Source organism: Somniosus microcephalus, chromosome 2 (genome assembly GCF_052327205.1).
Source record: "Somniosus microcephalus isolate GS21.2 chromosome 2, FLI_Smic_1.0, whole genome shotgun sequence".
NCBI lineage: Eukaryota > Metazoa > Chordata > Chondrichthyes > Squaliformes > Somniosidae > Somniosus > Somniosus microcephalus.
This window is the reverse complement of record NC_140988.1, coordinates 33260970-33285229: the sequence shown is the minus strand read 5'-3', so window position 1 is coordinate 33285229 and position 24260 is coordinate 33260970.

Here is a 24260-nt window from a genome sequence, read left to right as displayed (position 1 = left end):
ACCCTGCTTGTTACAACCTCAAAATACTCTAACAGATTTGTCAAACACGATTTCCCTTTCATGAATCCATGTTGACTCTGCCCTGTTACCATGTCACTAAGAATAGATTCTAGCATTTTCCCTACTACTGATGTCTGGCTAACTGGTCTATAGTTCCCTGTTTCTCTCTCCCTCCTTTCTTGAATAGCGGGGTTACATTTGCTACCTCCCAATCCGCAGGGACCGTTCTAGAATCTAGGGAACAGTGGAAGATCAAAAGCAATGCATCCACTATCTCTGTAGTCACCTCTTTTAAAAGCCTAGGATGTAGGCCATCAGGTCCAGGGGATTTGTTGGCTTTTAGTCCCTTTCATTTCTCCAGTCCCATTAATTTCTCCATAATATGAGCTAGATGCATGATGCCACTGGTCTTACCAACTTGCAGTCGGAGGTTATTCACTGAGCAGAATAACCTACCAACACTCACTAGCACATTACAAATTTCCTTATCTGGTTGCCATGGTACTGCCTGATTTTTGGATGGTACAGGTGAGGAAATTCCAGGGTTGTGGCCAGTGGGTTTTGAATCTGCCTTGTGAGCAGATTATATTATTAATTTTGGAGATGTTTTCCTTGCTGATATTTTTGTGGTGGCTTTTTAAATTGAACTTTACCTTTTACATAAAATTCGAAAGAAGGATGACAGCAGCAATGTAATATCTGAGCCCGCCATCCATTTCGTGATAGTTTGTAAGCAGTCCTAGGAGGAAAAAAATTGATGTTATGCTGCAGCAAGAACCATAAATCCTGCTCGGCAAAGGACTGCTTTGCCTGTTAGCTGGCTATACACTTAGTTCTGCTCAATGCTCTGCCTCTGACTGCCAACCTAATCAATTTCCAGAACGTACTAGTAAGTTACAGTTTCATTCAGTTGCGTGCCTTCAGGAAACTGCTGAATTATTACATGGGATTGAGTCCTGCACAAAAGCACAAACTGTTCTTTCTGTTCCTATGGCAATGTACTACAGAGATGTAAATCTTGGTGGAAAAAAACTCGTCTAAGCCACCAGAATCAAAAGCCTCGCCCAGTGCAGGGGGAGATGTTATTTGAAAAGCTGAAGACCAAAAGTAGGAAATCACAATGAATAGACCAAAAAAAATCTACCAGAAGCCATGAAATATGCTCAAGTACTGGCTAAATTTTGAATTGATTAAGCATTTTGGCAGTAATTCCTTCCAATATACTCAATGCTATAAACAAATGAATGTGTTAGTCACAGAGTTATAATTTGCATAATAATAAACATAGTATCATGTCTTCTTGTCCAGGATCATTAATGGTCACTGCTCTCTTGAGAAGAAAAATATTGGCCCAGAAATTCGGGTCGGGGGCTTCCCGCGGGTGTAAGCCCCTGACCTGCACTTACCTTGCGTGCCGGCCGTTGTGCTGTGGGCCTCCGTGGAATTCCGATCCTGGGCCTGCTCCAACTGCCGGCGCGCAGTGCTTGCATATCCCAGGGGCGCAGTTAGTTCGATGCGTCCCCTGGGATCACGTGGGCCATGGAGAGCCAATTCGAGCAGGGAAATGCCCATTCATAAGTTTGACAGGAAGGGCTGTCAAAACTTATAAATACTATGGCCCCAAAACATCACTAAATCTTCAAATACATTTTTTAAAACCATCACATTTTTTAAATAAATTATAAATTACATGAAATAACTATTTTAAACAATAACTTAAATTTTTGAAAAAATAATTTTATTTTCTAATGGGGCTAAAAATAAACTTACCTTGCTTTAAAGTATTTAAAAATAATAAACCTGTGGAAAAAATGTTTTAATTTTAATTAATTCACCACTTACCTTGTAAAAAGCAAGCCTTGTGACTGCTTTTTACATGTCTAACTTCTGTAGACTTACCCTCCTGGGAAAACCTGCAAAAAAAATGGAAGTTCGATGCGCACGCGCAGCCTCTCCTGTGCACGCGTTCGAACTCTGAACCCCTTCTTTCAGGGGATTGGAAGTGCCGGTTTCCCGTGCATGCGCAGTGCATGCAGGAAACTGGCACTTCCATTGGGCCTACGGGTGAGTATCCCGTGCATACTCACCCGTGGAGACCAGAATTTCTGGGCCATAGTTTCTGCTGACCGCCCTCCCCCCCGCCCCACCAAATATTAGGCATTTATATAGCACCTGTCACAACCTCAGAACATCCCAAAGTGCTTCACAGTCAATGAAGTACTTTCTAAGCACAGTCACTGTTGTAATATAGGGAAACATGGCAGTCAATTTGTACACAGTAAGATCCTACAAATAGCAATGAGATAAATGATCAATGATCCGATAATCTGTTTCAGTAAGAATAAATAGTGTTTTAATGAAATTATTTTTTTTTCAAAGAATACGACAACTATTTGCTCCTCTCTCTATATTATGTTCCTATCTTCTACTACAGATTGTACATGACTTATTTTATTTCCTAGATAGATGTGCAGAAGGTATCTTCTCAGTCTATCACTCCAAAAGAAGGTAACTGATTTTACCAGGGCACCGGCATAACCTCATTCACATTCTCCTTTCAGTATTGAGATTCTTTTAACTACTCCATTTATTGGTGTGGATTGGTGTGTATTTCACACTGAAGTATATCCCTGATTTGCAAAAATGGCAATAATGCATTGGTAGTGATGAATCAACTCTTCCCCGCTCTCATAGCATTCAGTCTATCTGGTTAAGAATTTATTTCTTGGACCATTTGTTGACAGCTCTCCCTGCTGCAGCCATTTTCTGCTTTTATCAGTTACAAATGGAATATTGTCATAAAGATTTCTTGTAAAGTAAAATAGTTACAAAGAATTATAATGAATATTCATTTCTTTTGTATTGTTCCGTCTACTTTTATTGATTTTAAACAGTGAATGCTGATAACATAATCAATGATGCAGAAGTCACCGAGACTGACACTGTAAGGAAGCTGAATTAACATCAGCTGATGTCTGAATCATTAACCTCACGGTATTTCAGCTCACCTCCTGACTCTCCTTCTGACAACTCAAAACTTCTCCACCGCCTACAAGGCAACCCTCCACTTGTTTTGATGGGTGTAGCTCCAAAACACCAAGAAGCTCAACACTATCCAACACAAAGCAATCCGCTTGATTGGCAACCTATCGACTCCCTCCACCACTGGCACACCTTGGCTGCAGTGTGTACCATCCACATGATGCACTGCAGCAACTCACCAATGGTTCTTTTACAGCGCCTAAAAGTATAAGAGCAGCAAGTTCATGGGAACACCATCACTTCCAAGTTCCCTTCCAAGTCACACCATGCCAACTTGGACATATAGCTCCGTTCCTTAATTGTCGATGTATCAAAATCCTGGAACTCCCTAGCTAACAGCATTGTGGTTGGACCTTCACCACATGGACTGCAACAGATCAAGAAGAAGGTTCAGCACCACCTTCTCAAGAGCAACTAGGGATGAGTAATAATGCTGGCCTTGCTAGCGACATATATAACCCAAGAATTATTTTTTAAAAATTGAACTGCGCTACCAATTGAGATTGCAGCCATTTTCTGGTTAAACGTCCAGACGTGCTGATCAGAAATGTCAGCGCTATGGTTCAAAAACATTCAGAAGGGTCTCTTTTAATTAAACTGAGGGTTTCACTAGGTTAATTCCAGAGATGAGGGGGTTGACTTATGAGGAAAGGTTGAGCAGGTTGGGCCTATATTCATTGGAATTTAGAAGAATAAGAGGTGATCTTATTGAAATATATAAGATACCGAGGGGGCTCGACAAGGTAGAGGCAGAGAGGGTGTTTCCCCTCATGGGGAAACCTAGAACTCGGGGGCATAGTTTCAGAATAAAGGGTCCCCCTTTTAGAACTGAGATGAGGAGGAATTTCTTCTCTCAGAGGGTTGTAAATCTGTGGAATTCTCTGCCCCAGAGAGCCATGGAGGCTGGGTCATTAAATACATTTAAGGTGGAGATAGACAGATTTTTGCAAGATAAGGGAGTGAAGGGTTATGGGGAGCAGGCAGGGAAGTGGCTTTGAGCCCAAGATCAGCCATGATCTTACTGAATGGCGGAGCAGGCTCTAGGGGCCAAGTGGCCTATTCCTGCTCCTGTTTCTTATGTTCTTATGTTCATTATGGTCAAAGAGGTGTTGACCAGGAAGACATCAAAATTCAACCCAGGTGCCCATCCCCATTGTACATACTAGAAGGCTGGCAGGACATCACCAGCTGAGCCAATTTAATGTCTCCCTCTTGTACAGCATAGCAGGAGGTCGGGAAAAAGTCCCTCAAGTGAAAATTCACAACAAAACATCAGGCAGGCAGGACCATGGGTGGTGGGCAACAATATAAACAGCTTACCGACAGAGGTGGAGCCATTTTGGCATTCAAAGTCTGAAAGGGGTGATCCAAGGAAAATAGCAATAGTTGCCAAGGAAACCAGTAATTGTCTTTCACTCTGTGTTGTATTGTCCAATGCACCTTAATTGATATGACGAGCATGTTGCAACAAGAACTACAAAATGAGCCATCACAATGATTATTTGATTTATATTATCTGCCTTGCAGAACCTGCACAACAGACTCAACACTTCTTTTATTAATCTAAGTAACAGTCCTTTTATCTCCACAAAACAACCTGAACGATTTGGAATCCAGAGCATTCCTGCATCACACCATGAGCTGCTCGCACAACCATTTATTGTGCTGCTCCAAAAATAATATAGCAGAAGGCTAACATCCTGGCCACATTTTCATAATGTTAAAGGGAGTGGACCAGTGTATGAAGTAAGCCATTCTCACTACATCAATTGCTCTACATGGATTTGGACTACATTGACTCCAAGAGCAGAAGATATGCTTCTTCTGCAGCCTTCCAAAACAGGACTGTAATATTCCATCAATGGTTGTGTAGAACACTGAAGTTGCCCAAGGTGACAAGCAAATCTAAACTTTCTTAAGGATTCCTACTCTTCCACCAGTTTTTACCAGCTTTCTTCAGACCTTGCTTTCCCCAATGTAGATCAAATGTGATTATTGAGCCTTATTTCTGATTGAATGGTAATGCTTCATGTGACTGGAGATCATGGTCCAAAACATTATAGCACCAAAATGTTAAAGATTTATTTACAAAATGATGAATCATTGCATTTTAAAGGAAAGTCACTTGTATGTTCATAAATGTGTTAAATTAAATTTAACAATTTATTTGCAATGTTATGCTTATGCTCAGGGATACGTCACACTCTATTGTGGTTCAAGATAATTGATTGCCATTTAAAAAATATATATATTCTTAATGTATCATGGCTCTTTTTCAACTGCACCAATACCAACTATAACCCATTTGTGCCCAAGCTTGTGTTTTTAATTGCTGGGTACAGGATTGTGTTCACTGCTCATAATCAATTTCCTTCCATCTAATCAAGAGGTTTTCAAACCTTAAACTATCTACTTACTCATCGCTGAGTCAATTTGAATGGAAAGTTTTTCTTTCCCTGTAACTTCACGATGTTATTCATGCTGAACAGCCTGTTTTCAAAGTGAAAGACAACTCAGCTTGTCATCTGGTCTCCAGAGTACAGAAACCAGTTTGAACTCCGTGCTCTCAAAAATTACTTTCAATATATCAGTTTAATCTAGTAGAACTGGTACATTTATGGTTCACAGGCATCAGAATTCTATTCCAGTGGCCGGTAAAACTTTAGTAGCTTCTCTGTTTCACAATCCATAGTTAAAATTCAATAAAATGAAACATTTATCTGAAACATTACCTGAAATTTTAGATATGGCTGAGGTCAGTACTTCTTTTTAGCAGCTGTTCTCTGGGTAATTTTAATTTTGTGGTGCAAAATGATACTCCTCCAAATATACAGAATAGATTCACTCTGTGACTTAATGGAACTACTCCACTCAGCACTGTGCATGCCACAATGAACGACATATAAGGGATGAAATTAGTCGTGGGCAGTAGTGCAAAATGGATGATAGCGAGACGGCAGCCCATTTTACACCCCGTCCCATTTTCTTTCTCACAGTGGCAAAGGAAATTGGGCGCAGTGTTAAGTGGGCTGCCGCTTCACCATCATGTTAGTTTATTATCATACTGACTTTCGGCTTTTCATTTCTATTCTTGAATTTTTCTTATTTTTGAGAAATATGCACTGAAATAATTGGGAAGATTTCCTCTGGGTGCAATGTGTTAGCTACTTTATAAATCAAACCTCCCAAAAATACAAGAAACCCAAGGGTGTGACGAGAATGAGGAACTTAAAGAAATTATTAGTAGTAAAAAAACAGTACTAGCAAAATTAATGGGACTAAAAGTCAATAAATCCAAAGGACCGGATGACCTACATCCTAGGGTTTTGAAAGAGGTGGCCATTGGAATAGTGGACGCATTGGTTGTCAACTTCCAAAATTCTATAGATTCTGGAACGGTTCCTCCAGATTGGAGGAGAGCAAATGTAACCCCACTATTTAATAAAGGAGGGAGAGAGAAAACGGGGAACTACAGCCCTGTTAGTCTCACATCAGTAGTTGGGAAAATGCTGGAATCTATTATAAAGGATGCAATAACTGAGCACTTAGAAACTAACAGTAAGATTGGGCAGAGTCAACATGGATTTATGAAAGGGAAATCCTGTTTGACAAACCTATTGGAGTTCTTTGAGGATGTAACTAATGGAGTAGACAAAGGGGAACCGGTAGATGTGGTGTGTCTGGATTTTCAGAAAGCTTTCGATAAGGTCCCACACAAAAGGTTGGTGAACAAAATTAGGGCACATGGAATTGGGGGTAATATACCAGCATAGATTGAGAATTGATTAACAGACAGAAAACAAAGAGTAGGGATAAACAGGTCTTTTTCTGGATGGCAGGCTGTGACTAGTGGGGTACTGCAAGGATCGGTGCTTGGGCCCCAGCTATTCACAATCTATATCAATGATTTGGATGAGGGGACTAAATGTAACATTTCCAAATTTGCTGATGATACAAAGATAGGTGGCAGTGTCAGTTGCGAAGAGGTTGTGAAGAGGCTTCAAGGGGATCTCGACAGGCTCAGTGATTAGGCGAGAACATGGCAGATGGAATATAATGTGGATAAATGTGAAGTTATCCACTTTGGTAGAAAAAACAGAAAGGCAGAGTATTTCCTAAATGGTGAAAGATTGGGGAATGCAGATGCTCAAAGGGACCTGGGTGTCCTTGTACATGAGTCACTGAAAGTGAATGTGCAGGTGCAGCAAACCATTAGGAAGGCAAATGGTATGCTGGCCTTCATTTCAAGAGGATTTGAGTACAGGAGTAAAGAAGTCTTACTCCAATTATATAGTGCCTTGGTGAAACCACACCTGGAGTACTGTGTACAATTTTGGTCTCCTTACCTAAGGAAGGATATACTTGCCATTGAGAGAGTGCAACAAAGGTTCACAAGATTGATTCCTGGGATGGCGGGGCTGTCGTATGAGAAGAGAGTGAGTAAACTAGGCCTGTATTCTCTTGAATTCAGAAGAATGAGAGGGGATCTCATTGAAGCATACAACATTATTACAGGGCTTGATAAGATGGATGCTGGGAGAATGATTCCCTTGGCTGGGTGGTCTAGAACCAAGGGCCACAGTCTCAAGATAAAGGGTAGGCTATTCAGGACTGAGATGAGAAGAAATTTCTTCACACAGAGGGTGGTGAATCTTTGGAATTCTCTACCCAGATGGCTGTGGAGGCTCAGTCATTGGATATATTCAAAACAGAACTCAATAGATTTCTGACTGGTAAAGGCATCAAGGGATAAGGCGATAGGGCCGGTGAATGGAGTTGAGGCAGAAGATCAGCCATGATCTCAATTAATGGTGGCGCAGGGTCAAAGGGCCGAATGGCCTGCTCCTGCTGCTATTTCTTATGTTCTTATGTTCTTATAGCAAGAAGCTCTATTTTGACTGTCATTTCTAGCAAAATTATAGACGCCTATAATTCCCTTGGGGGCCCTATGCCGCGAGATTGGCGCAACCTCCAGAGAAATGAGGTAAACATGGAATTGACCAATAACGCTGCTTCTCAAGAATTTCTGCCAAAGGTACAGCATGGCATTTAGAGAATCCTACCGAAATTTCCGCCCCTCCCACCCCCCAACCATATTCTTTATGATTGCTTTTACGGTTTTGCTGGAAATAGCGAGAAGAGAAAGGCTTAAGAATTCGGTTGCTTTGCGCCTCCCGTTAGCGCCCTCTTAGGGTGCTAATGGGGCGCAATGCAACTAGCACCTGGGCGCGGTGCCGCCAAAGCCTCCCGCGAAATTCAGTGGGTGCTTAGCGGCGGCGGTAACCGTTAGCACCCCACGACGTTGCGCAGCCAGCGATGACGTCATCGCCATGTGCAGTGCCCCGCTCATGCACCAGCCACGATCTTCAGTAGCGCCCCCTGCCTTACCACCGGACGCTACGTCTGATGGGGTCAGGGGGGCCTACCTGTGGCCGGGGAGGTGCAAATTAACGGGGAGGTGCCGGGCGGCCAATTTTGTTGTTGGCCGCCTGCCAGCAGCTGCCCCCTCTGCTGCCCCCGGCCTCCTCTGCAGCCCCCCATCCCCCCACACCCGCGGGGTGCCAGCTGCACTCCCTGAGCCCGGTACTTCGCTTGAGTGCCGAGCTCTTTTGCAACATTCCGAGCCCTGGTGGCCCAGCTGGGCCCCGCGCCGCGCTGTGCTAGACCCCTACCCTTTAATAAGGGAAGGAAGGCCTTCAGTACCGTGGCACAAGCAACACAATATTCACTCGCAGCGCACAAAGAGTGAGGCGGGGCACTTCCAGTAGTGCCCCGCCTCCCTCTTCGGGCACTACCGGTGAATTTCGGCCACGGGGTGGGGGGGGGTGTGTGCTAATTTTTTCACACCCCGCGAACTTAGCGCCCCAAAGGGGCCATGACACAATTTTTCCCTGAAAATCTTCGTCCTTAGATATCTCATCCCAAATAGTAACCTGTACATCTCTAGTATCAATAGACAAAACGAGTGTTCAATTTTTTTAATTGACCCCAGTGAATACAGAGGGATATAAAGAAATGTACTGGGTTCACAGATTATTTATAGCCAAATGCATATTTCAGCAATACGAATGCCAAATACTGCAGAATCTGAAATTGTGAAATAAAAACAGAAAATGCTGGAAATGATCAGCAGGTCAGTTCTGATAAAAGGTCAGTGACCTAAAACATTGCCTAGAAATTCAGAGCGGGGGCTTCCCGCGGGTGCAAGTCCCTGACCTGCACTTACCTAGCGCGCTGGCCGTTGAGCTGTGGGCCCCCGTGGAATTCCAATCCGGGGCCTGCTCCAGCTGCCAGCGCGCATTGCTTACATATCCCAGGGGCGCAGTTAGTTCGAAGCATCCACTGGGATCATGTGCACCATGGGGAGCCAATCGGAGCAGGCAATGCTCCATTCATAAGTGTGACACGGTAAGGTTCGTAAGAATTTTGTAAATTTCTACAGCCCTGAAGATTTTTTTTTTTGATTAAGCAAAACCTGGGTGGAATATACCTTAAAAACCCAGGGCATCAAACTTGGCTGTCAGACCTCGTGGCAGAAGACAAAAGACAGCCTGGCTGTATATCTTCAATCACGGGCTGACAAAGGATTTGAAATCACCAGCCTGCGCGAATGTTGAAGTACTTGAAACTGTCAATCAACTGCAGGTTAGGAAGTTTCACCCACAGGACAAAGGATGTTTGTTTACAGAACTCTCTACAATGTTGACTCAAAGGCTTAAGTACTTAAAAGCTGTCAATCAGTTGCAGTTGGGCGGTGACCACAGGACAATGGTTTGTTTACAAACCACTTGAGTGATGTTGACTGAACACTTAAGGATGCCTGAGACATTTTGTATTAAGCACAAACCAGTTAAAATGAATGGGTAATACATTCAAACCCATTATAGTCAATGGGGACAGATCGATCCCTTTTGTATAGCCCAGATACATCCAGATTTGGGCGCGAAGATTACGGCTCCCAATGGGGTATAAAGATAGTCCCTCAGGAAGCCATTCTCTCTCTCTCTGCTGCCTTGCCTCCATGCCCTGCCTACAGAGGAACAGCTCAACAGCCCGGCCAAAGAAGTGGAATACCAGCAGTTACTTTTGAATTACTGGGGTATCTCTACTTCGGGGCAGTGAAGAATCCAAGACAGACCGCAGGGGCATGGAGCAGGTGTTTTCTGGTGAGCATAAAACTTTCTGGCCCTTTACAAGGCAACCTAGATAGGTATTAGGGGTGGGAATTAAAGGGGGATTTTGTTAAATTGTAATTTTAGTCAATTTTCCCTCGATGTGTCCATTTCTTCTCCCCTATTAAGTAAAAGTGTGCTGTATTAAGTAAAGTGCTGTAATAAGCAAAGGTGTGCTGTATTGAGCAAAAGTGCTGTATTAAGCAAAGGTGTGCTGTATTAAGCAAAAGTGTGCTGTTGTAGCGGTTAAAGTAGATCGCCACTAAATAAGAGAGTTTGACTTCGACGAACTATTAACAAGTTGTTTATTTACAGGAACAGACTAATTACATCAGGTAAGATGGCAGGTAAGATGGCTGACTGTAGGAGCACTGTGGTATAGGTCTTGTCCCAGCGGGGACTCCATGAGGAATGAGTTCGCAGTCCTGTGGGGAGCGTGATGACGTCATCACGCTCTGCTGTGTGCTCCCGCGCTTTGGGCGTCACGTGACCGCGTTGTGACGTCAGCACGTTCGCGTGCGCTTAGGCGGTCACATGACCTGCGCCGTTGCATCGGTGCATCTCCCCGGTACGGAGGCTGGCCGTTGAGGCTGAGGTCGCGGGGCCAGGCTGTGCCGGTGCTTGCCGCGGGAGCGGGAGATCGCGTCGCTCCCATCGGCTGGCCGATGCGGCCGAAGTCGCGGTAGGCCGGGCTGTGCCGGCGGCCGTCTTGGAAGACCGAGTCGGGCCGGCGGCCGGCGCGCATGCGTCACGTGATGCGTGACGTCAGCGCGTTAGGTCGCCTCTTAAAGGGGCAATGGCCCAACAGGTAAGTTAAAGGGGCAACAGCCCCAACAGGTAAGTTATACATACATAAGTAAGTTAAGTACATACAGTTAGGTAAGTTAAAGGGAATTATGTGTCTCAATGTAAGGGACAACCAGTGGTACCGCCACATAGGCCCCCCCAGAATTCGCTTTAACGAAAGTCCAAGGATGAGATGGTCTGACGAGCTGGTGGTCACGGCGGTCGTGCTGTCTCGACTTGGTAGGCGAGGTATGAAGATGCTGCTCGTGAGCGGATCCTTACATGCGTCGTGGCGAATAAAACGTATCCATCAGGCGAAGGACCGTGAAGACGTGCGAAACAGCAGGCCTTGTCAGAGTGACGGGCAGGTTGGGCGGACGCGGGCGATGTCTCCGTTGGCTGGTGAGCGAAACCTTCGGGAGGCTGGAACACACGGAACGGTGCGTGCCATAGTGCTACGACGTGAACACAACAGAGGGTGAAGAGTTGCTGCGTTGATCAGTGATCGGTGAGGCTAGCAACTTTCACGTGGCTGATCGCGGCCGCAGGATGCCCGTTGGACCCGTCCTCGATGTGTGCAGCTTCAGTCGACGTTTGCGTTTGTTAAAGGGAAAACTGGAGAAAGGGCGGCAACGGTCCAGGTTGTTGTTGCTTTCAGGAGGGGTTAACTCTGCCTGGAGGGCGGCAACACTTGTAACTGTTGTAAATTTATGAGAAAACAGCCGGGAGGGCGGCACACTTTTTGTTCACGCCGAATCATGTAGTAGGTAACACAACCAGCAGGCTGAAGGGCTGGTGCGTCGTCGGTGGAGAAGGAGTCGTCGGTGTTCACGAGGGATGGGTTCTCATGGTTCGCGAGGGATGGATCCTCGTGCGCGAGGAGTGCATCCTCGTGTTTTGCGGGGGTGAGTCCTCGTGGTATCCCCGCGGGGCGCGCTCCGATCTTGTAGGCCCGAACATGCTGTACCCCACGCTTGGAGAGATGTATACTTGCTGTTGCTTTGCATGTAGAGGCGGACGATCCGTGTGGCGGTAGAAGAGTCGAATACGGAGACCGTGAGCACGTGCGTGGTCTGTGCCGCATCGATGTTCTCGGCGAACAGGGCTTCTACCTGCATAAAACACGAGGGAGACCGTGGCTCCCTGGATTGCGGTAGCGACAGCAGAAGGGTGATGCTTCCATAGCCTGCTTCGTTTGTGAAAGACGTTCACAAACCCACCAATTGTAGCGCTGGTGGATGAAGGTTGCCGTTGGTCGTGCTCTACCTTTGTGAAATCGTTCGTGAAAAACGGGCTCACCTCCAAGCTGCGCTTCTGTTGCGAAGACGTTCGCAAGGACGGGTTCGCTTTTGGTTGGAATCTGTGTTAGGCGGTTGCTGTTCCGTGGTTGTTCGTCGGTTGTGCGTTGGTCGTCTTGAGTGAAGACGAGGTTCAGGCGCGCATTGCTACCGTGAAAATCGTTCATGGATACGGGTTCACCAATTGTAGCGTTGGAATTGATGAGCTCCCGTACTCACGTCGTGGGGTCACCAATGTAGCGGTTAATGCAGATCGCCACTAAATAAGAGAGTTTGACTTCGACGAACTATTAACAAGTTGTTTATTTACAGGAACAGACTAATTACATCAGGTAAGATGGCAGGTAAGATGGCTGACTGTAGGAGCACCGTGGTATAGGTCTTGTCCCAGCGGGGACTCCACGAGGAATGAGTTCGCAGTCCTGTGGGGAGCGTGATGACGTCATCACGCTCTGCTGTGTGCTCCCGCGCTTTGGGCGTCACGTGACCGCGTTGTGACGTCAGCACGTTCGCGTGCGCTTAGGCGGTCACGTGACCTGCGCCGTTGCATCGGTGCATCTCCCCGGTACGGAGGCTGGCCGTTGAGGCTGAGGTCGTGGGGCCAGGTTGTGCCGGTGCTTGCCGCGGGAGCGGGAGATCGCGTCGCTCCCGTCGGCTAGTCGATGCGACCGAAGTCGCGGTAGGCCGGGCTGTGCTGGCGGCCGTCTTGGAAGACCGAGTCGGGCCGGCGGCCGGCGCGCATGCATCACGTGATGCGTGACGTCAGCGCGTTAGGTCGCCTCTTAAAGGGGCAATGGCCCAACAGGTAAGTTAAAGGGGCAACAGCCCCAACAGGTAAGTTATACATACATAAGTAAGTTAAGTACATACAGTTAGGTAAGTTAAAGGGAATTATGTGTCTCAATGTAAGGGACAACCAGTGGTACCGCCACACTGTATTCATTATTTTAAATTTATTTCCTTTTATTTCAATAAATACTGGTCTTCTTTGCACCCAACCACGAGTCTCGTTTTGTCTACATCGCTACTGAATAAGTCCGGCGGTCAGAACCAGTAAAGGGGAGTGATTCGAAACTGCACATGCCTCTGGAGCAGCTCAGATACTTCTGACTGGTCAGAGACAATAGCCCCAGTAAATAACCACCCCCTTGTATTTTCTACAAAATGACGGCCGTGGCAGGACCATCGGCAACAGTATGCGATGTAGCAGATGGTGGTTTGGGTCTGGAGAGAGCAGCAGTTATTGGGTTTCTTTTTATCCCACTGATCTGTTTGTGCTTAGGTTCCCGCAGGCTTAGGGAAGTTAAAGCAGAGAGTTGGGATAAGGAAAGGGAGATTGAAGAATACCAGGCCAAGATAGAGCACCTGGTGGTCCAGTTTAGTGAGGGCAAAATCCACACGAGGTACGAATTAGAGTACCTGAAGTGCCTAGTTGCAGAGGCCAAGAGCAATGAGATGTGGGTGCAGGAGGAGAACGCCCGCCTCATACAAGAAGTAAAAGAGCAGGAGGAAAAGTTTAAGGAGGTAAAGGCAGCATTTAAGCTGGCCTGTGACCAAGGGTTTGAGGAAGCAGATCATGGCCCCTGTAGGGAAGAGATAGAAAGCTTGAATATGGCTTTAAAGAGGGCAAAGGGGATGATATGTCTTATCAGCCCAAAGATAGGTCAGTCGGCTTTTACCGGCAACCCAAATAGAACCGTCCCACAGACAACACCCAGAACAAGGTTGGTCATGGAATCAGAGGTCCCACGACCGCCACCCATAGCTCCGAGCTTTCAGGAGCTCTGGCAGCGAGGGGGGGTGGAGGATGAGGTGGTAGAGGAAGCACAGCCGGCCCCGCTAGATAGGCCAGGACCAGGGCCAGTGTACCCCCTCCGACAACGGAGGTACCGTCCGCCCATTGATGAAGATGACCCAGGGGCCATCCAGAATCAGTTTGTGGTGCCGTATGGCACCCACCAGCTCAGGGACATGGTTAGCCACATCCCCAAGCTCACTAAAAAGGGAGACCCCTCACTGCACTTCAGGGAGATAGAACAGGCAGCTTGTGTTAATGACTGCTATGACGCAGAGCAAGCAAAAATGCTGCTGTTTTCCCTGGGAGGTGATCTCCTCCAGGCCCTATCTGGCGAGTGCAAAAGGGAGCAGAAGGATTATGAGGATCTGAGGAATGAGATATTGGAGGCCATGGGACTCAATGATGGTAGTCCGTTTGCCCGGGTAGAAAGAACGGTGCAGCTCCCAGGGGAGTCCCCACAGGCGTTCGCAGACAGGCTGTGGCCAGTCTACCAGAGCGCATGCCCAGGAATGCCAGGGCGGGCAGCACTGAACCCAGTCCAATTGACTCACTGGCTCCGTTGTCTTATGGCAAACAGCCTACCCCAAATCCAAGCCCAGGTCGCGGCTTGGTTTGACCCCCGAAACCCCCAGACCACCGAAGAAGCAGTGATCCGTCGGCTCACAGTGGCCTTTAGAAACATGAGGTGTATCGAGGTGCCCCAACCCAAGGGAAAAGTCCATGAGGTTACACCTGGGAGCCAGAGTAAGAAAGAGTGGCACCAGGAGGGGAACCGTCCCTCCCAGGCTAAGTTAAATTGTTATGGGTGCGGGAAAGACGGTCACTGGAGAAAAGACTGTAAGAATCCCTGGAAGGATAACAAGGGAAAGGATCCCACAGCCCCAGCCCAAAAGGCAGGGCCAGATATCCCTCCCGCAGCGATTGAGTCATTTTTGCAGTCTCTACGATCTCTCCTCCTGGCCAGCCAGGGAAAAATAGCTGCCACCACCAGTGCTGTAGTTCCTTGGCCCCCTCTGCTGCCCCAGTATGACTAGAGCCAGCACAGCCTGTCGAGTGTGTCCCCGCGAAAATGCTGAGGGGAGCAGGCCCTATGATAAGATGGGGGTGAAGACGATGCAGGGGAGATATTCGGTGGACACTGGATCTTCCAGCATGGTGGTCCACTCGGAAGACCTGACCAATTCACCCTGGTCTAACAAGGTCCCATTTAGCTTAATGGGACCCACAGGGAAACGGGCAGCTGGGATTGAACCTGAGGTTAGAAATCCTCAGCCCGCAGCGGGTACAAGCTCACAGGCTGCACAGGCAGGCGCAGTGGCTTGTGTTAGGGGAGGAGCCATTCATGACCAGTGTAAGTTGTCTAAGCAGGAGGACAGGGAAGGAGAGTTCTGGGGCCCCTGTAGAGCAGGCCCGGTAGCAGCAATCTGGGACAAGGGAGGCACACAGGGGATAGTTTTGGCCCCGGACCAAAAGCAGGTCCAAGCCCAAGATTCCGCCTTTAAGGCCGCCCTGGTAAGGGAAAAGGATTTAGAACAGGGTTACTGGCAGGCTGCCAGTTATATTAAACAATGCAGATTGTTTATGCAGGAGGCAGGGAAACAGGCAGCTGGGATTGAACCTGAGAATAGAAATCCTCAGCCTGCAGTGCATACACTCACACAGACTGCACACGCAGGTGCAGTCGCGTGCGTGAGCGGAGAAGTTCCCCGCAGCACTTGGCCCGAGCGATTCCCCCTCTCTTATGGGACTCCGGGGAGGAGCCTGAACCAGGTTTTAGACCTGAAGGGGAAGACTCTCAACCACCGGCAGCTGGTGCCGAGGGATTGCCTGTCCCCAGCCCAGGTTTGGGAAGGGAGGGACCCGAGGGAGAAGGTCCCCAGCCAGCAAGGACTGTGACCCGAGCTAAGGGTCCACTCGCCAGGGGAGCCGCACCAGCGACACTCCCTTGGAGGTCTCTTCGGGTACCCCAGCCCAAGAAAGTATGGTCACCAGCTTTCCAGTGGAAAAGGACAGTCTCCCAAGTCAGGGAGTAGCCAAAAGACAGAAGTCCCCAACCAGCAGCCATAAGCTGCGAGGGACTAGAAGTTGGGATCAGTCCAGCCACGCCACAGGGAGCAGCCTGTGGTAGCCCAAACAGGGATTAGGCTGGCCGCCCGGAGACGGGTGGCGCTTGTATATAGCTTTGTTTAAATAATGTGTATAGAGGATTAAGTTAAAACATGTTAATTTTAATTTTATATTGCAATTCAGTAGGGTTAATTATTAGAGTATAAGTTTTATGTATGGTACCATTACAGAGTGTTGTCTATGTGGGCTGAGGTCGCGGGACCCGATCACATTCCCCCGAGCCAGGGAACCTGGCTAGATGGTTTTTTTTCTTTTTAAGTCTTTTTCAGAATTTCGGAAGGTACAGAGGATCATCGTGTCTTTGGATGCTCGGGGAAGGGAGCACCCCTAGCTCATGAAGGGAGGGGTCTGCAGGAGGCAGATGTCCACAGCAATTAAACTGTTATTGGAAATCCAAATTAAATTAAGAGTTTACAAAAGGCTTGTTAATTATTTTATATTTTGCATTATGTACTGGTCCCAACTCCAAAGGAAATAATGTGTGAATTTCGTTCCTAACTGTGAGATTGTACTATTTGTTTGGAGTCAATGGAACATTTGCATATGCCTGTGAATTGTTGTGTTTGCAGATTGTGGAAATTTGAAATACATGTATGGCTGTAGAATGGTGCCATTTATTAAAGTGTCAGGCAATTGCATTACAAAATAAAAGAAAAGGAAGCTCATTTTCTTCCGTTTGTACTTTTAACAGATATGTCTTGGCTTGGTGGTAATCCCATTAAAGATGTTGTATCGTGTTAAAACTATGTCACAAGTGGTGCAGGGGCATTGGACCCCCTCTGTGTTTGAATTATTGTAACTAATCATGTTTTTCTGCCGATAGATGCGTACCGTGTACTGTGATTTTCTCTGGGTAAGGGAGATGGAGGTGTCGGGGGATCAAAGATTGCTATAGATATGTATAAGGGAAGGTTGTTTGTGGGGGGTCAGAAATTATTGCTCACCTTTGAACAGGATACTACAAGCAAGTTTTAGTATCCAATGGGGGACTGTAAGGTTCACAAGAATTTCGTAAATTTCTACAGCCCCGAAGATTTTTTTTTTTGATTAAAGAAAACCTGGGTGGAATACACCTTAAAAACCCAGGGCATCAAAAATGGCTGTCAGACCTCATGGCAGAAGACAAAAGACAGCCTGGCTGCATATCTTCAATCATGGGCTGACAAAGGATTTGAAATCACCAGCCTGCGCGAATGTTGAAGTACTTGAAACTGTCAATCAACTGCAGGTTAGGAAGTTTCACCCACAGGACAAAGGATGTTTGTTTCCAGAACTCTCTACAATGTTGACTCAAAGGCTTAAGTACTTAAAAGCTGTCAATCAGCTGCGGTTGGGCAGTGACCGCAGGGCAATGGTTTGTTTACAAACCACTTGAGTGATGTTGACTGAACACTTAAGGATGCCTGAGACATTTTGTATTAAGCACAAACCAGTTAAAATAAATGGGTGGCACATTCAAACCCATTACAGTCAATGGGGACAGAGCAATCCCTTTTGTATAGCCCAGATACATCCAGATTTGGGCGAGAAGATTACGGCTCCCAATGGGGTATAAAGATAGTCCCTCAGGAAGCCATTCTCTCTCTCTCTGCCGCCTTGCCTCCGTGCCCTGCCTACAGAGGAACAGCTCAACAGCCCGCCCAAAGAAGTGGAATACCAGCAGTTACTTTTGAATTACTGGGGTATCTCTACCTCGGAGCGGTGAAGAATCCAAGACAGACCGCAGGGTCATGGAGCAGGCGTTTTCTGGTGAGCATAAAACTTTCTGGCCCTTTACAAGGCAACCTAGATAGGTATTATGGGTGGGAATTAAAGGGGGATTTTGTTAAATTGCAATTTTAGTCAATTTTCCCTCGATGTGTCCATTTCTCCTCCCCTATTAATAAAAGTGTGCTGTATTAAGTAAAGTGCTGTAATAAGCAAAGGTGTGCTGTATTAAGCAAAAGTGCTGTAATAAGCAAAGGTGTGCTGTATTGAGCAAAAGTGCTGTATTAAGCAAAGGTGTGCTGTATTAAACAAAAGTGTGCTGTATTCATTATTTTCAATTTCTTTTTATTTCAATAAATACTGGTCTTCTTTGCACCCAACCACGAGCCTCGTTTTGTCTACATCGCTACTGAGTAAGTCCGGCGGTCAGAACCAGAAAAGGGGAGCGATTCGAAACCGCACATGGCTCTGGAGCAGCTCAGATACTTCTGACTGGTCAGAGACAATAACCCCAGTAAATAACCACCCCACTGTATTTTCTACAACAGGAAGTGCTGTCAAACTTAGAAATACTATGGGCCCCTTCTTCTTACAAAACATCACTAAATCTTCAAATAATTTTTTTTTAAATCACATTTTTTAAATAAACTATAAATTACATGAAATAACTATTTTAAACAATAATTTAAATTTTTGAAAAAAATTATTTAATTTTCTAACGGGGCTAAAAATAAACGTACCTTGCTTTAAAGTATTTTAAAATAATAAACCTATTGAAAAAATGTTTTAATTTTAATTAATTCACCACTTACCTTGTAAAAAGCAGGCCTTACGCCTGCTTTTTAAATGTCTAATTTCTGCAGACTTACCCTACCAGGAAAACCTGCAAGAAAAACCGAAGTTCGATGCACACGCGCTGCCTCCCCCGCACACGCGTTCGACCTCTGAGCCCCTGCTTTCAGGGGAACGGAAGTGCCGGTTTCCCGCGCATGCGCAGTGCATGCAGGAAACCGGCACTTCCATTGGGCCTACGGGTGAGTACCCCATGCATACTCACCCGTGGAGACCCGAATTTCTGGGCCATTAACTTTGTTTTGTGGGCTCCCAGTAGGAGCCCATCCTGCAATTCACTTTTGTGCTGGAAAAAATGTCAGGCTGCTGCAGGATGTAAAGTCCTGCAGCAGCTTAAAGCACATAACCAAGGCTGACACTTTAGTGCAATACTATGGAAGTACTATTTTGTTGGCGATGCTGTCTTTCAGATTAGACATTAAACTGAGGCCCCATCTTTTCCCCTTTCAGGTGGATGTAAAAGATTCCATGGAACTATTTGAAGAAGAGCAGGGGTGTTCTCCAGTTATCCTAGCCAAAATTCATCCCTCAACCAATACCATCACTTGATTATTTATCTCATTGCAGTTTGCAGGATCTTGCTGTGTGCAAATTAGCTGCCAGGGTTCCCTACATTACAACAGTGACTGCACTTCAAAAAGTAATTTGTTGGCTGTGAAGTGCTTTGGAACATCTTGAGGTCATGAAAGGTACTATATAACTTTCTCTTTTCTTCTCTAAAGGGCCAGGCAGTGCCGAGAAAACTTCTCAGCAGCAGCAAACATAGATTTTGGAAGATGATAGCAGTAAGCAGCATGTGCTCAATTTCACAGATGAGGACCTAGAGGTCCTCCTACAGAAAATGTGGCAGAAGAAAGATGTGGGTTGCGAAATCACCCACCCAGTTTATGCTAGCTAATACACATTTTTTTCCTGCCATTAGACCCCTTTCTCTCTGGATTCCAATAAGAGCTTTCATCCTGATGGCATCCCTATTGTCATCCTCAAGATTTGTGCTTCCAAACTTCTCTGTCCTATGCCATCTCTTCAATTTCTCATTTCCATTTTCTCATTTCCATTCTGATATATTTCCTTGGAAGTTTACTTATGTTCACCCTTTCCTTAAGAAAGTCAATCTATCTTGCCTTCACATGACTGCCTTATTTCCATTACATCAATACTTTCTAAGTTATACAAGCTGCTGTTAACTAATTATCTATCACCGTAAATGTTTCAGCCTAATCCATAATCAGTGAGGTTTTTGGGGATAGCCACTCCATCAGTCAACTTGTTGCCTATGTAACATACCTGTGGAACTCTTCTCTTGCCCACTTTGATTAACTATCTGTACATTCCTTGAATTTCACCAAAGTTTTTGACATGGACTGGCACTGTGCATTTCTAAACCAATCATTTGTATGGCCTCCCACTAAAACTATGTTCATGGTGATCTGGTTTCCATGGAATCATTCAGTTAATAGCTCTGACTTTGATTATTTTTCCATTAACTGAAAGCTCCCTAGGGTCCTCTTTGACACCTGTTCTTTCCTGACATCCGTGACCTCCTCTATTCATCGTCTAACCTTTTCTGATATTTTGCCTAATGCTTCCAGGCTATGTTCATTAATGTCCTTTATATTGTATACAACGTCCAGGACCCTCACTACTTCAGCTCCATGTGCTTCAATGGGCCGATGAAGATTTTGCTTCGTTTAATTTTTCAAACATGTTAGTAAGATGCAAGCATTAAATACTAGATTATACTGCTGTGAATCGAACCCGTGAGTTGTGAAATCAGAAATATTGCATTAACAAGGAAGATCCATAGAAAGCAAATAATTAAACAGAGCTCAGTTATGAAAGCTAATCTGTTTTTAATAAAGACTCATGTCAATTAGGAATTAGTATCTTATGATTTACATGCTCTAGTGTTCATTACTTTCTTTATTCACAGAATCACAGAAACCCCACAGTGCAGATAGAGGCCATTTCGGCCCATCGAGCCTGCACTGACACATATCCCACCCGATCCCCGTAACCCCTACACCAACACATGTCCCACCCTATCCCTGTAACCCCACGTATTTAATCCCCCTAACACTAAGGGTCAATTTATCATAGCCAATCAACCTAACCCGCACATCTTTGGACTGTGGGAGGAAACCGGAGCACCCGGAGAAAACCCACGCAAACACGGGGAGAATGTGCAAACTCCACACAGACAGTCGCCCGAGGCCGGATTCGAACCCGGGTCTCTGGCGCTGTGAGGCAACAGTGCTAACCACTATGCCACCGTGCTGCTCCACTATTTTTCTAAGCTAAATGATTTTTTCAACAAGGCAATACTTATTCAGAATATTAGGAATAAATTCATATTATGAGGTATAAATCCTTATTGATATGAAATACAATTGTCTGCAGTAGTTTCATATTCTGTGCACTTTTTATACAATTGTTATTTAATAATTGATAATATAATATATAATTGTTTTTTCATATAGATTCATATTAAACTGATTATAGATATACTTTGCATCTACAGAAAAACAACATTGCTTTATACTACAAAAGAATCTAATAATTCAGAATATTAAATTCTGTGAGTTAAAAAGAACCTCTTTGATTTTAATCAAACAAGTCAGACTTATCTTAGATGCTTTTGGCCCAGATTTTGCTGTCAGCAGCGAAGGAACAGCACTCGCCATTCATTACGCTTACAGCTGCCCACAGACTTTTTGCGGGTTTTTGAGCAGCAGCTTGTTGTCATTGGGCGTATGATCAATCGCGACGCCCTCTACAGGGGATCTGTGGCACGTGTGAGGAGGCAAGCAACAGTGTGTTTCATCAACAAATCAGATTGAAGAATCCACACAGAGACACGCAGGGGGAGAAAGTCATGTGTTTAGCGCCACGAGATGGGGCTAAAACGCCGTTCAGTGCTCTACCGCCAGCTGATGGAGGTTCTGGCGGCGCACGCCATATCCGCCATGCCGGTAGCGCTGCTGCTAAACTCGATCGCTGGGGACATCGCAATCACAGAGATCATGATGTCAGTGAGGCCGGAATCTTACCGACGCTGCGAGTGCAAGTTTGGAGCCGGGTTTGCTGTCAAAATGGCAGTGATTGACAGCGGGGCAGAAGTCCACTCTGAACCTGCCTCCTTGTTAATTTCCCAAGTTTACCTGCGGTTTGCAGACCCAGCACTAAGCGGCGGGTCAGGCAATTGAAATACTTAATAGGCTGCTTAAAGGTATTTAAGCAGCATTTTACCAGGTCCTAAGGAATTTTCCATGTTTTTACGAGGTTCCCGGCGCTCGGGGATCACTTCAGGTAAGTGTGTCGGGTTCTCAATGACTCTCCATTGCTGTGAATAGTTGACAGCTGCAAAAGTGGTATAATAGCTACCATTTCACAGCTGTTCACTTTCCAATCTTGGAAACTGGAGCCTTCAGAATTTGGAACACACTTTTCAGCTTTATGGAGGTTTGAAGTGTTTGGAGTAAACTCTCTATCCAGTGTCACCTCCTTGGAGCAACCTCTCTCACCATTGGCAGGTCGCTTCTGTCATCTCAACTTCAGCTGCCATCTATTCCATCAGCATCAGTGCCCTTGAAAAAATCTCACCTTGGTCCTCAGAATCCCACCACGATCAGCCCCAACACCAACATCACCAGGCACATCAGCATCACCAGGCACACCAGCAGCACCAACAAAAGCACCAACCTTCTCCACAATCAGCTGATGTTACACAGGACACAGGGCATCAGCATCCGACCACATTGCTGCCCGGGAGGCCAGGGATGGCCTCACCATGGTCAGATTTACTCCACTTGATGCTGTACACCCTGGTTGCCACATGATGCACCAGGTTGCCACCACCCCACACCAGCACCATAAAGAATCCCTACAATGCCCAAAGCATTCATTTCTCACTCATCACCATGGGGGGGGGGGGGTACCGTTATGTCTCACCATTCACTGCAACTCACTCAGCCACTTCCAAAGGTGCACACAGATCTGTCCAAGAAGGCTGTGTTGAAAATAATGATTTCAATGTTTGACAACACATTAACAGTAAGTTTACATGAACATTGGTGATAACACCCAACTGCCTACACTTGTGTGTTGTTAGTTGGTATGATTGCACTAGGATGAGGGTGAGTGTGAGGGGTGGCTAGTGACATGGGGAAGTGATGATGTAGATAGTGAGGGATGGGTGGAGGTGCAAGGTAAGTTGGTGTGAGTAAGGATGTGCAGGAGTAGGGTAGGGAAGGCAGAGTAATGAGGATGAGGTTGAGTGTGGATTTGCAGTAACGTTTCGTGATCAACTGAAATCATTAAAAGGTTTGCGCCACTGCAGTCAGGTCCACCTGACGACATCCCTGCTTGTGTCCTCCTGTGCAATGTGCAACCAGGCTGCGTGGTCCCCTGGGAGTGACTAGTGGGGTACCGCAGGGATTGGTCCTTGGACCCCAGCTATTCACAATATATATTAATGATCTAGACAAGGGAACTAGATGTAATATCTTCAAATTTGCAGACGACACAAAGCTGGGTGGGCATGTGTGCTGTGAGGAGGATGCCGAGAAACTCCAGGATGATTTGGAAAGGTTGGGTGATTGGGCAAAAGCATGGCAGATGCAATATAACATGGATAAATGTGAGGTTATCCACTTTGGTGGCAAAAACAGGAAGGCAGATTATTATCTGAATGGCAATAGATTGGGAGAAGGGGAAGTGCAACGAGACCTGGGTGTCCTTGTGCACCAGTTGCTGAAGGTAAGCATGCAGGTGCAGCAGGTGGTTAAGAAGGCAAATGGTATGTTGGCCTTCGTAGCGAGAGGGTTTGAGTACAGGAACAAGGATGTCTTGCTGCAGTTATACAGGGCCTTGGTGAGACCACATCTTGAGTATTGTGTGCAGTTTTGGTCGTCTTATCTGGGGAAGGATGTTCTTGCCATGGAAGGAGTTCAGCGAAGATTCTCCAAGCTGATACCTGGGATGGCAGGAATGACGTATGAGAAGAGATTGGGTCGATTGGGCTTGTACTCGCTGGAGTTTAGAAGAATGAGAGGGGATCTCATTGAAACTTATAAAATTCTGACAGGACTGGACAGACTAGATGCAGGAATGATGTTCCCGATGGCCGGGGAGTCCAGAACCAGGGGTCACAGTCTAAGGATAAGTGGTAGGCCATTTAGGACAGAAATGAGGATGAATTTCTTCACCCAGAGAGTGGTGGACCTGTGGAATTCTCTACCACAGAAGGCAGTGGAGGCCAATACATTAAATATATTCAAGAAGGAGTTGGATATATTTCTTAAGGCTAAAGGGATCAAGGGATATGGGGAGAAAGCAGGGATCGGGTACTGAATTTGGATGATCAGTCATGATCGCTTTGAATGGCGGAGCAGGCTCGAGGGGCCAAATGGCCTACTCCTGCTCCTATCTTCTACGTTTCTATGTTTCTATGACCGCTCGGGAGGAGCCCTCCAGTAC